The following is a 10659-nucleotide window of genomic DNA, read 5'->3' as shown; positions in this document are numbered from 1 at the left end:
ACATTAAACAAAGATTAGGGTGGAGACTTCCACCGCTTTATCTTACTGGAAAGGTGGTCGGGACAGTGCTCTGTCTGGCTTTGTAAACACGCTAATTCCGTGTTTCTCAACACAGTCCGCATTTTTGCTCTGTCCCATCTCCCGGCACAGCTGAAGTCCTGGTACAGTGTGCTGGTAGCTGGGAGGGACCAAAAATGCAGAGTCTGGTGGTCCCTGAGGACTGGGTTGAAAAGCACTGCTCTAATATACTGCAAGTTTATAACCACAACCCTAAATTTCTCCGAGAAATTCGCCGAACACCACAGCAAATCAAAAAAACGTGCGTTGTATAAAAGTGACAGCTTTATGAATCTCTCTGACAGAAATATGTATCAGCGATAAGATCACAGGCATGTGGCCAGGTGCGTGCAGCTAGTGACTCATCTGCGATGCATCAACCGCTGCTGTTTTTTTCTACAAATACTCAGTGTCTTGGTTTATTTTTTCTTGTTAACTTAAGTGAACTGGCCTATTTATGAGTTCAAATCACCCACCCACTTGTGTGCAGGACTCGACACCTATGACGGTAACAGAGACCCATCTGCAGATAATCGGAAAGTCCATGTCAGGCATTATAACTCCCCCTTCTTCCTGTATGCGGCGGCCTCTGGGGATATCGCTGGCAGGAGAGTATTAATCATCTCTGCTATGCTGATGACATAGGACTGCATCTATCTGCCAAGCCGAGTGCAATGTTTTTGTCACTCTGTCACCTCGAGATCTGGATGGCACAACATGTGTCTTTTGACAGAACCGAAATCACGTCAGTCGCCCAAAAAGTTATTCAGGCGTTAGTCTCGGTCTCAAGGTCACGTGAACGCGATGGTCCCACCTGACCAAAGAAAAATCTCAGTATCTCGACAGAGGAGGAACTTGCGGCTCATGCTTAGATTAGACACGCATGTAAAGCGTCTCACTATCGATTTGTGAATACGGCCAAGGTGAGAATACCGCTGCACACGTGTTTGGGTCCTGCAGTTGAGGTTAATGCATCGCTCTGATATCTGGCAGCAGGAATGCTGCGGCCGCGACTGGCCGAAGAGCAGAAACACGTCAGCCGGCGCTGGGCTCCCTGCCCTGGCTGCCCACCAATCAGATCTGATTATGAAATCCTCCCTCCCACCTATAAACCCTTGGCTCCTATTTCCCCAGAACCCCCATCTCCCACTTCACTCTCGCCCCATTACTGGTAATCATGTTCCAGAAACTGTCAGAAATTATATTCTTTATTATTGTTATTTTCCGGGATAATCTAGCTGCTCACATGTGGGATTTAGAAATTAATATTTGTATTTTCAGGTCTAAGTGAAGATTACAGTGATAGCCAACATCTCAGGCCCTCCTACAGCTCGTGGTGGGGGGGGGGGGGGGGGCAGGGGATCCTGACCCCACAACCATCAGGGCTGTCACCCTATTTTGCCCCCCCCCCCGCGTGACTTCCCATCACAGCTAAGCTGGCTAGTGTGGTTCAGTCTCCTGCACAAACTACTGACTTGTAAAATAGCAGCAGGTCCATTGCTTTCGTACTCAACTTCGCCTCCTACTGGATACCATCTGGCCCTGAACCAACAAAACATCAAATGGACCCAGACTGATGGCCCGTCTAGAGAATGGATCCGTGCGTGGGCGTTATCCTGTGGAGTAAGGTCTCTCTCAGATACAGTACCTCTCTCTTTCAGGCCCCCCCACTCTAACTCTCTCTCTGCTCTTCTGCAGTCAGGCCATTTTTACACATTTTCACCCACTTTCTCACTTGAACAGTTTATTAAACTGCTGTTTCTCACTACACTGCTATTCAAATCACCCAGCCTCTCTCGCCAAAGGGTCAGCGATTTTCGGCTATTTCTGATCAGCCTTGGAAATCACTTCTTTCTTTGCAAGAACAGTATATACAGAAACTTAAAGAAAATCTGAGCGATTCATTTAGCCAGCATGAGAATATTTAACAGACTTCCTGTCCCCCAGCCCCCAGCTCCCAGCCCCCAGCCCAGCACCTAAGAGTTCAATCCATTGAGTCGCCTGGGCTTTTTGGGAAAATGCGCAGCATTCCCGTTTTCCTACACTGCAGCTTCCAGAAGCCGAATGCAGAAGTCGCGCAGGAGTGGGGTTCGGTAACTGGGATTTATTAGGGCTACTGCAGGTGCACCGGGCCGAGGGGACGACGGCGTCCTTACAGAGCGACTCTCTGAGTGCTTTACAGGCGACTGGGACGCCTCAGGGCCGCGTTCCACTCAGGTGAGGCTGAGCGGCCGTCACGCGCACTACCCATGCTCACCTACAGGGGACCTGCTAGTACGCGAGTGTGGCCCCATTTGCCGATATCCTACTCTAGGTGCTGCCACTCGAGTGCAGCACGGCCTTCTGGGACTGAGGGGTTAGGGTCTCTTGGGGCATGGAAGGGATGGGTATGTGAAACAGCCTGACAGGGACGGCATGCCTTTAGGTATACTCAGGTATACTCAGGTATACTCAGCCAAGTCCCTCTGCTAAACCCACAATCACAACACTGTTACAGTCCTGGCCCATATCTTGGAGTAAAAGCAAAAGAATTTGTGGGTATACTTAGGAATACTCACCCATATCCCTCTGCTGAACCCTCAATCAAAACATTGTCACAGTCTCAGCCCAGTCCCAGTTCTGGAACAAGAGCAACAAAAATTGCAGGTATACTCAGGAATACTCGGCCAGCTCGTGGTCGATGCCACCACTGATCCTGCTGTGTCACCTCACATCAGGGTGTAAGGATGAGAAAAAGGAAACGGAGAAAGACAAGCAAAACATCAAGCGATAAAAAGGGAAAAGTTAAAAATGACGGGAATACGGGTACGGCACACATGCAAAAACAGACGGCATTGCTGGCAGTGGGGGAGGGCATTTGCTTACGTGCCCCCATGTGTGAAAGTGCTGTCTGCTACCCCGCTACCCCGCTACCCCGGTCTTTATTAAAGAGGCCCTTTCGTTTCCAAGGTTTAAAGGACCCGGCCTTCGGATCGGCTCCAGCGCTGCCACTCAATCCCAGCGACTTAAAGAACCCATTGTGACTCACAGCGCACTAACATCAGGAATTCCTCTCTAAATTGCCGCTGAGTAAATATTTTTCTGAGCTGGGGATTGTTTTCTGCCCCAGTTTCCTTTGCTAAACCAAGGCAGAGATACACTCTGCCAAGGACAACGCGAGAAAATCCACAGGCGAGCGGATCAGGACCAGCTGTCGCCATGTTGACACCCCGGCCGTCCTCTTCTACCTGTGACAGTCGCCCGAACCTGACCGCAGTCACTGAGGTGGGGGGAGGGGCTCCTCGTCAGCCAGACTGCCCTGGCCAAATCACAGATTTGTAGTGGAGGGGGGGGGTCAAAGGTAAAAAGCCCTGACGCTGTTTTGGGTGGGGGCTGCTGGAGCAGAAAAAGGAGGCAACGGGAACCAAGGGGGCTGGACCAGAACGGCAGTGTCTGGAGGCCCGGGGTGGGGGGGGAGGGGCAAATGAAGGCAAGGCAGCTTCCAGAATACGCCGAACGAGCCTGTCACCTTGGCAGAGACCCCAGATGTGGCTCTCATTTGTGAGGAGCAAGCCGGTCTGAATGGGGGGGGGGGAATCTGTTATTACCTGAAATTGAAATTAATGAGAAAACACGAGAGAATGGTGCGGGTGGTGGGTCATCTGTGCTGAATTAAGCGCAACTGAGCCCCCCCCCCCCCCCTCGGCTATAACCCCGCACTGCTTCCCCTCCAGGCTGACTCATGTCGAGACGCCCGAGGCGGGATCGTCCCCCCCCACCGGGACCTGGCTGACGGTGAAGGGAGACATTTATGAATCTAGCAGCTGTTTTCATCCACAGCGACGTACGACGGCGAGTGGGGACAGACAGTCCCCGTAGCTACTGGGGCGTAAGGGCCTCACTCAAGGGCTCAATGGTGACATCACTCTGCCAGTCACGCACACGGCCTCCGGACCCGCTGAGCCTCACGCTGCATACATGGGGGGGTGGCAGAGGAGGACAGTGCAGCCTGCATTCCTACACGACCCCAGCTCCACCAGACAGAACCATCTGGATCTTAAATATGCCGGTACAGGGAGAATGACACATTATGGGATCCCCCCCCCCCTTCGAGGAGCGGGACGGGGGGGCAGCCTGGCCTGCCTTACTGCACATCTGCGTATAATTTGTCGGAAGGAGTTAAAAAAGAAAATCATAAAAAAAAACTCCCGCTTTCACGTTCCACGTCCTTCATGCGAAACCCATCGCGCGCCCAGCAGCCGAAGCAGCATCACCTCACGACTTAATGGCTCCCAGCTCCACGCCGCGCAGGAGAACGAGGCCGTTTTATGGCCGTGATGCATGTATCCTCAGGTTCGCAACACGCTCGACCTCGAGGCTAACACTGACAGACCCCTCCTCCAATCAGCACTGCACACGCCCCATTGCCGCGGTTACGGCCCCCGGCGGGACCTGCATCGCTCCAGGGCCAGATCGGCTGATTCCTAATCCATGAGGTCAGAACCATAACTAAGGAACAAACGTGAGGCCCTGGCAGAGAAAAAGACGCGGCAGATTGTCAAAATGACAATAACAGCAACGTGTCGTATTGACCCCTAACACAAGGGGGACACCATTACAGTTTTCTAGGCTCACATCAGGGGGGGGGCGGCAGCAGGGGGGCCACTAAGGATCTTTTTCCTTCAGCATCTCTATCTCTGTGTCTTGGGGCAGCTATTTACTAAAGACCATAGACACCAAAGTCATTCAGTTAGACGGCAAGGCTGGTGCCGCTCGGTACTCCGGTCCATGTCCAAGGGCATGTCCCACACCGCCCCCACCACACCGCCCCCCCACACCAGCGGCATTAACAATGCCGATTTTAAGCAGCTTGCTCTGCCACGGGCCGGCTTCCCTGTGACCTCTCACCCTCGGCCGTGACCTCTGACCTCACGGCGACAGGGAGGCAGCCCCCTTACAACAAACACTCTGTTATAGCTCCGTCCACCTTAGCGGGGACACCATGAAGGGCCTGCCTGTATTATTTGACCCTCATATGCCTTCCTCATCTTCCTCCTCCTCCTCCCGGAGCCTGACGGGCAGCTTTGCCTTCTTTGGCCAGAGTAGGACATAAAGGTGAGTAAGGACATGGACAGGGAGGAGTGGCTCCCATATGAAGCGGGTTCTGGAGCGGATGGAAACCCCCCCACCTGGAGTTTCCTAATTAGCTGTGACCAGTAGTGAGTGTCCATGATTTTTTTGAAGAATATAAATGACGACACCTTGTTTTGCTCGCACACGCGGCATCGGTGACACCGGTGACGGCTGATAACCACGGGGCCGCGTCCTTCACCGCCGTGCCAGGAAGCGCCGCTGTTCGGCGGAGGCTGATATTTACTTTGAAAGGCCACGATAACAGGCAGACTAAAAGGTCAATCTGCCAGTCCCTTCACATAAAACATATGTACAGGGGGAAACAATGGTGTTCAATGTGGAGGAGTTCATAAGCCACCCCCCCTCCTGCCCCCGCCCCGCCGCCCTGCTGGTTCGGGGAGATTTACGGCGTGTCGAGATCACTCACTCAGCGCTGTCAGCACTAACGGGTAGTGGCTGAAACACGTTGCCCCCCCCCAGCCCGGCATTTGGCTGGACTACAGGAATGCACACCCTCCCCGCCCCCGCCCCCGCCCCCCCAGCATGAGAGGGACACCTGTGCTCAGTGAGGGCGGGCAGCACTGTCTGTCAAAGGGGAGCTGTAACAGGGACAGGGGTGGGGGAGGAGGGTCAAAGGTCATGGGACTCAGCATGTCAATATTGGGGGGCTTACGGAGGTCAGGCGGCTGGTAAACAGCTAGGCCGCGTCTTCAGGACGCCTCCTGCCTCCCGTCTCCACCTGGGGACGTCCACATGGCACCGCGCTCCCTAAACATGGCACCTACACGAAGTACCTCCGCGGTCACGTCTCCACGGATACATCTTTTGTCTCCATGGTTACATCTCCGCGGATACACTCCAGCCCTGTAAAGGGCTCTTCAAGCACAGGGAATACGCAAAGTGCCCCCCCCAGCTTACCCGCTGGTCCCGGCGAGACGGAGCAGGACCTTTCCCTCTGCCGCTCCCTTGTTCCTGTCCCTTTGATAATAAGGGAGTCCCCCCCCCCATTAATCTCGTTAAGCGCACTCGGCGGGCAGGTGCTGCTGTCGCTATGGCGTCTCCCTGGAGACCAGACAGGCGACGGCAGCTATTTTTCCCACCCGTTTGTTTTCTTCCCCCCGTTCCTAATGCGCTTCTCTCCCCCCAAAACAGCTTGGGCAAATGGAGAGGGCGGCCGAAACTGAATCAGCTTATCGTGAGGGGGGGTGTTCTACACACAGGTGCAGCGCTCTGCTTACAGTAGCAAGCTAATGAGAACCAAAGGATTGTGGGAGACCTCCAGCCATTTGGGCTGACATCCCCGCAACACAGCCTCCCCACCCCAGTCCTCAAAATGGTGGGCACTTTCCTGGGTCATGTGACCTGTAGTGTGCAGAGACTGGGCATCTAGGCAGGTGCAAACTCACCCCCCCCCCCCGCACCAGACCCGAGTCACCACACGCACATTGGGGCCCAGCGATTCCATATCATGCTTCCACCCTCAACCACAAATAGCGCCAAACATATTCAGTCTTCCTGCCATAGCGGTTAAGATCGGGGGGGGGGCCATGAAATTTCCAGTTTCAGTTCATCGTAAAAACGGCAGGTTGCCATTTACGGGAAGTTAAGACGCACGATGAGGGACGTGCAAAAGGACCCGTGCAGGATGAACTCAGCCAAGCCGGCTGAGCTCCCAGACGGCTTTCCATTCCAGGCGGTGAAGACTCCATCACTCCCTGTGGCACCTAATGGACATCGCAGGGCCGGATTCCGGCATATCCCGGCATGTTCCGGCGGCTGTGAGGACCGCGGGCATGCTCGGTGAGGATGGCGCCTTCCTTTAGGGAGGATACATTTCTGTCGTCTCACATTTCAGGAAAAATCCCCTGGCAGCGGAGCCGAGGCCAAGCTCTGCGGATGGTTCCTCCACCACCCTGCCGTTCCTCCTGCGACCACCTGCCTGGAACCCAAGGCTGGTACCACGGACGTGGCACATGACACGCTTTAGCTGTCAAACCCGAGCCCAGGGACCGCGGACGTGGCACACGACGCAGTTCAGCCGTCAAACCCGAGGCTGGGGACCGCGGACGTGGCACACGACGCAGTTCAGCCGTCAAACCCGAGCCCAGGGACCGCGGACGTGGCACACGACGCAGTTCAGCCGTCAAACCCGAGCCCAGGGACCGCGGACGTGGCACACGACGCAGTTCAGCCGTCAAACCCGAGCCCAGGGACCGCAGACGTGGCACATGGTGTTTTCAGCACCTGCCACCGCAACAATGCATTTACTGCGATGCATGTCATATGCAGTGTTTTTTGAGTCACCAAAAGACAGACTGCAAAAGTGCTGAAATGCGCAAGAAAACTCTGACCCGATGGTGGCGGATGCATGCCAAAGGTAAACATAACCCCTCCCCCTCCCTACTCTCCTAGCCAGCCCAGCTGCTGTGTAACATGACTGCCTTTGATTTCCATTCGGGGGGGGGGGGGGGTGCTGGGGAGCCCCCCAAACAGAGCCCCCCTTTGCTGCAGAAGGACTTCCTCAATCGCCCTGATTAAAGTGGTCTGGATCAATTACACCCCAATGACTGCTGCCGCAATCCACCCAAAAAATAGACTCCAGAAGTAAAAGTAAAGCAATCCCCCACAGCCTTAATTAAGGGAGAAACACAGTTCACCCCCCCCCCTCAAGGACCGTGAATATCAGGGGGGGCTGATCTGTACATCATGCAGTCCATGCAGGCTGAAGGGGCTGCTTTACTGAGGCGGGACACAGGGGTGGCTGATAGGAACCCCCCCCCCCCAGCGCCCCCTGACTGCGGCCGCACGCGCCACGTCCCTCTGCGTCCCTCTACGAACACTCCTTGGCCAGCTGCAATTTTCAGACCCCAGTATGATCTTGCCCCCACCCTCGGGACTGACAGCCCTGTGCTGTGGGGGTCCACAGGGAAAGGCCCCGGCCCAGGACTCGACAGGAAATACCGCCCCCCACCCCCAGTAACGACTGCTGTGACGCTGCCTCTGTTTACTTAGAAAGCTGGTTGCAATTGAACCAAATTGTAAAGTTCACTGATTGCAACTGGGCCAGAATAGCCCATTAAACCCATTACAATTATGTTTATAGAAGGACGACGGGGGCAGGGGGAGTGAATCAGGGCTCAAGTTGCGATAAAAATCTGCCTTTAAAATGTAAAAAGGGCGGCTCAGTTACTCTCTGCGAGCTGCACCCCCACCCGACAGCCTGGGGCTTGATTTCAACTTGGAAAATAAAATAAAAAAAAAACACTTGGCCCGTTTTCGTTCAGTTGGCTCTGAAGGAACCCGCACGCTGCTCCATGATGTAATGCTCTGAAGGAACCCGCTCGCTTGTCCATGATGTGATGCTCTGAAGGAACCCACACGCTGCTTCATGATGTGATGCTCTGAAGGAACCCGCACGCTGCTCCATGATGTAATTCTCTGAAGGAACCCGCACGCTGCTCCATGATGTAATGCTCTGAAGGAACCCGCACACTGCTCCATGATGTGATGCTCTGAAGGAACCCGCACGCTGCTAAATGATGTAATTCTCTGAAGGAACCCGCACGCTGCTGAATGATGTAATTCTCTGAAGGAACCCGCACGCTGCTCCATGATGTGAGGCTCTGAAGGAACCCACACACTGCTCCATGATGTAATTCTCTGAAGGAACCCGCACGCTGCTAAATGATGTAATTCTCTGAAGGAACCCGCACGCTGCTAAATGATGTAATTCTCTGAAGGAACCCGCACGCTGCTCCATGATGTGAGGCTCTGAAGGAACCCACACACTGCTCCATGATGTAATTCTCTGAAGGAACCCGCACGCTGCTAAATGATGTAATTCTCTGAAGGAACCCGCACGCTGCTCCATGATGTAATTCTCTGAAGGAGACAAACACTCCCTCTGCGTTTGTTTAACTTGAAACAAACCCGAGCAGATCCATCTGCCTTGCCGACGCACCGAAGGAATACAGATGCGGATGTTTTTTTCTTTTTTTTTTTCTTTCCCTACACGCCGTTGCCGGCGTGGGCTTGCATTTGTCAGCAGAACAACAACCTTCAGTCTGAAATGTCAAGTCCGCGCGGGGCCCTGCGTCGGAGCCTGGTCAGCGGCAGCGAGAAAAGCAGGCGCGCGCCGTGGTGACAACCGCACCATTGTTCGCCAAAGTTCAAGACTGTTATCGAGGGCCCCCGCGGAAACAGAAAAGGGTCACGGATCTTATCGCGGCATGATAACCTGCAGTTACCCTGGGGGGGCATCACTCTCTATTATTAACAGCCCTCGCCTCATTAACTCCTCAGCTGAACGGCCCCGGCACAAACAGATCATGTAACGGCGACTCTGCCAAACTGGCTCTCAAATCACAGCCCTCACCCACCAGCTCGCTCTGGCGTCCCTGCGTCCAGGCTCACGCCCAAGGCCCGGGCGGCTGTCTATGGCAGCACCTGGACGAAAAACGCCAGATCTACAGACCGACGCAACTCAGAGTGTTCAAGCGCAGCTCGAGCGAAGGATTCACTTCTCCGTAAGGCAGAATAACTCAGCAACACAATGCGAGGATCATCTGGAGTCGCCGGTCCCCATCCCTCCGATTCTCAGAACTGATCTTACAGGGCAGGGGTGCAGTGAACCTGGAGCCTATCCCAGCAGGCCATGGGGCAGGAGGCATTCTGGATGGGATGCTGTGAAACGTAACAGTTTACAGACACCAATCCACACGAGCTGCATGGATCTGCGTTGCAAGGAAGTTGCGGGTTCCACACACACAGGGCTGCAGGTCTGTGGCTGCAGTGTTACGCAGTGACATTTCACACAATAAACAGGAGAGTTTCCGTACAATTAGGGTAATGGACAAAACCTGTAGCTTAAACTAGATAACGTCATATTAACAAAAAAGTTATTCAAAACACATGACAATGGCAAGGGGAAGTTTATACAAGATGAGGTCGATGTTTATGAATTAATTTATCAAATAAAAAAAAAAAAAGGACTCAACCAGCCAGATGTCGTATCTCAGAGAGTTGGTCACCGCCCCCTACTGGCAAAGGAAGGACTGTGCAGGTGAAACCTCATCTTGGATAGAGAGACAGGCTGGGGGGGGGGGGCAGTAATAAACCTAATTCCAGCCCCACCCATTTGGGAAAACGTGTGCAGACATCAAATCAGGTATTTAGCAGAAGACAGCTGGGGGCTGCTACAGCTGCGAGGTCCCCGGCGGATTGGCACGGGCTGCCCGCCAGCGCTCAGGATACCAATAATAATAATTACGCCTCGGAAAGTGTCCCACAGCACAGTGAGTGACAGGAGCTCGGATGGACAAAAGCAGGCAAAAAAAAAAAAAAAAGCCTTCACACCAGTAACCTTTTCACTGCGAGCTGACAGGCAAATCAATATTTGAAGGGTAAACAAGGGCCCTTTCAAAGTCAAACCTTATCCAAAGTCAAACTTCATCTCCAGCAGGGAGGCTGGGGGCTGCTCAGGGGGGAAGG

At 53.9% G+C, this 10659-nt stretch overlaps 1 protein-coding gene across 3 annotated transcripts in view; it reads right to left on the bottom strand.

Moving 5' to 3' along the window:
- Window positions 1-10659, bottom strand: part of LOC111843232 (mitochondrial import inner membrane translocase subunit TIM16-like) — an 80301-nt gene that overhangs the window by 44403 nt on the left and 25239 nt on the right. The window lies entirely within an intron of this gene.

The sequence above is a fragment of the Paramormyrops kingsleyae genome, chromosome 22 (assembly GCF_048594095.1).
Source record: "Paramormyrops kingsleyae isolate MSU_618 chromosome 22, PKINGS_0.4, whole genome shotgun sequence".
In the NCBI taxonomy this organism is placed as follows: Eukaryota; Metazoa; Chordata; class Actinopteri; order Osteoglossiformes; family Mormyridae; genus Paramormyrops; species Paramormyrops kingsleyae.
Note: the sequence above shows the minus strand (reverse complement) of the source record. Positions and strands in the feature narration are given on the sequence as shown.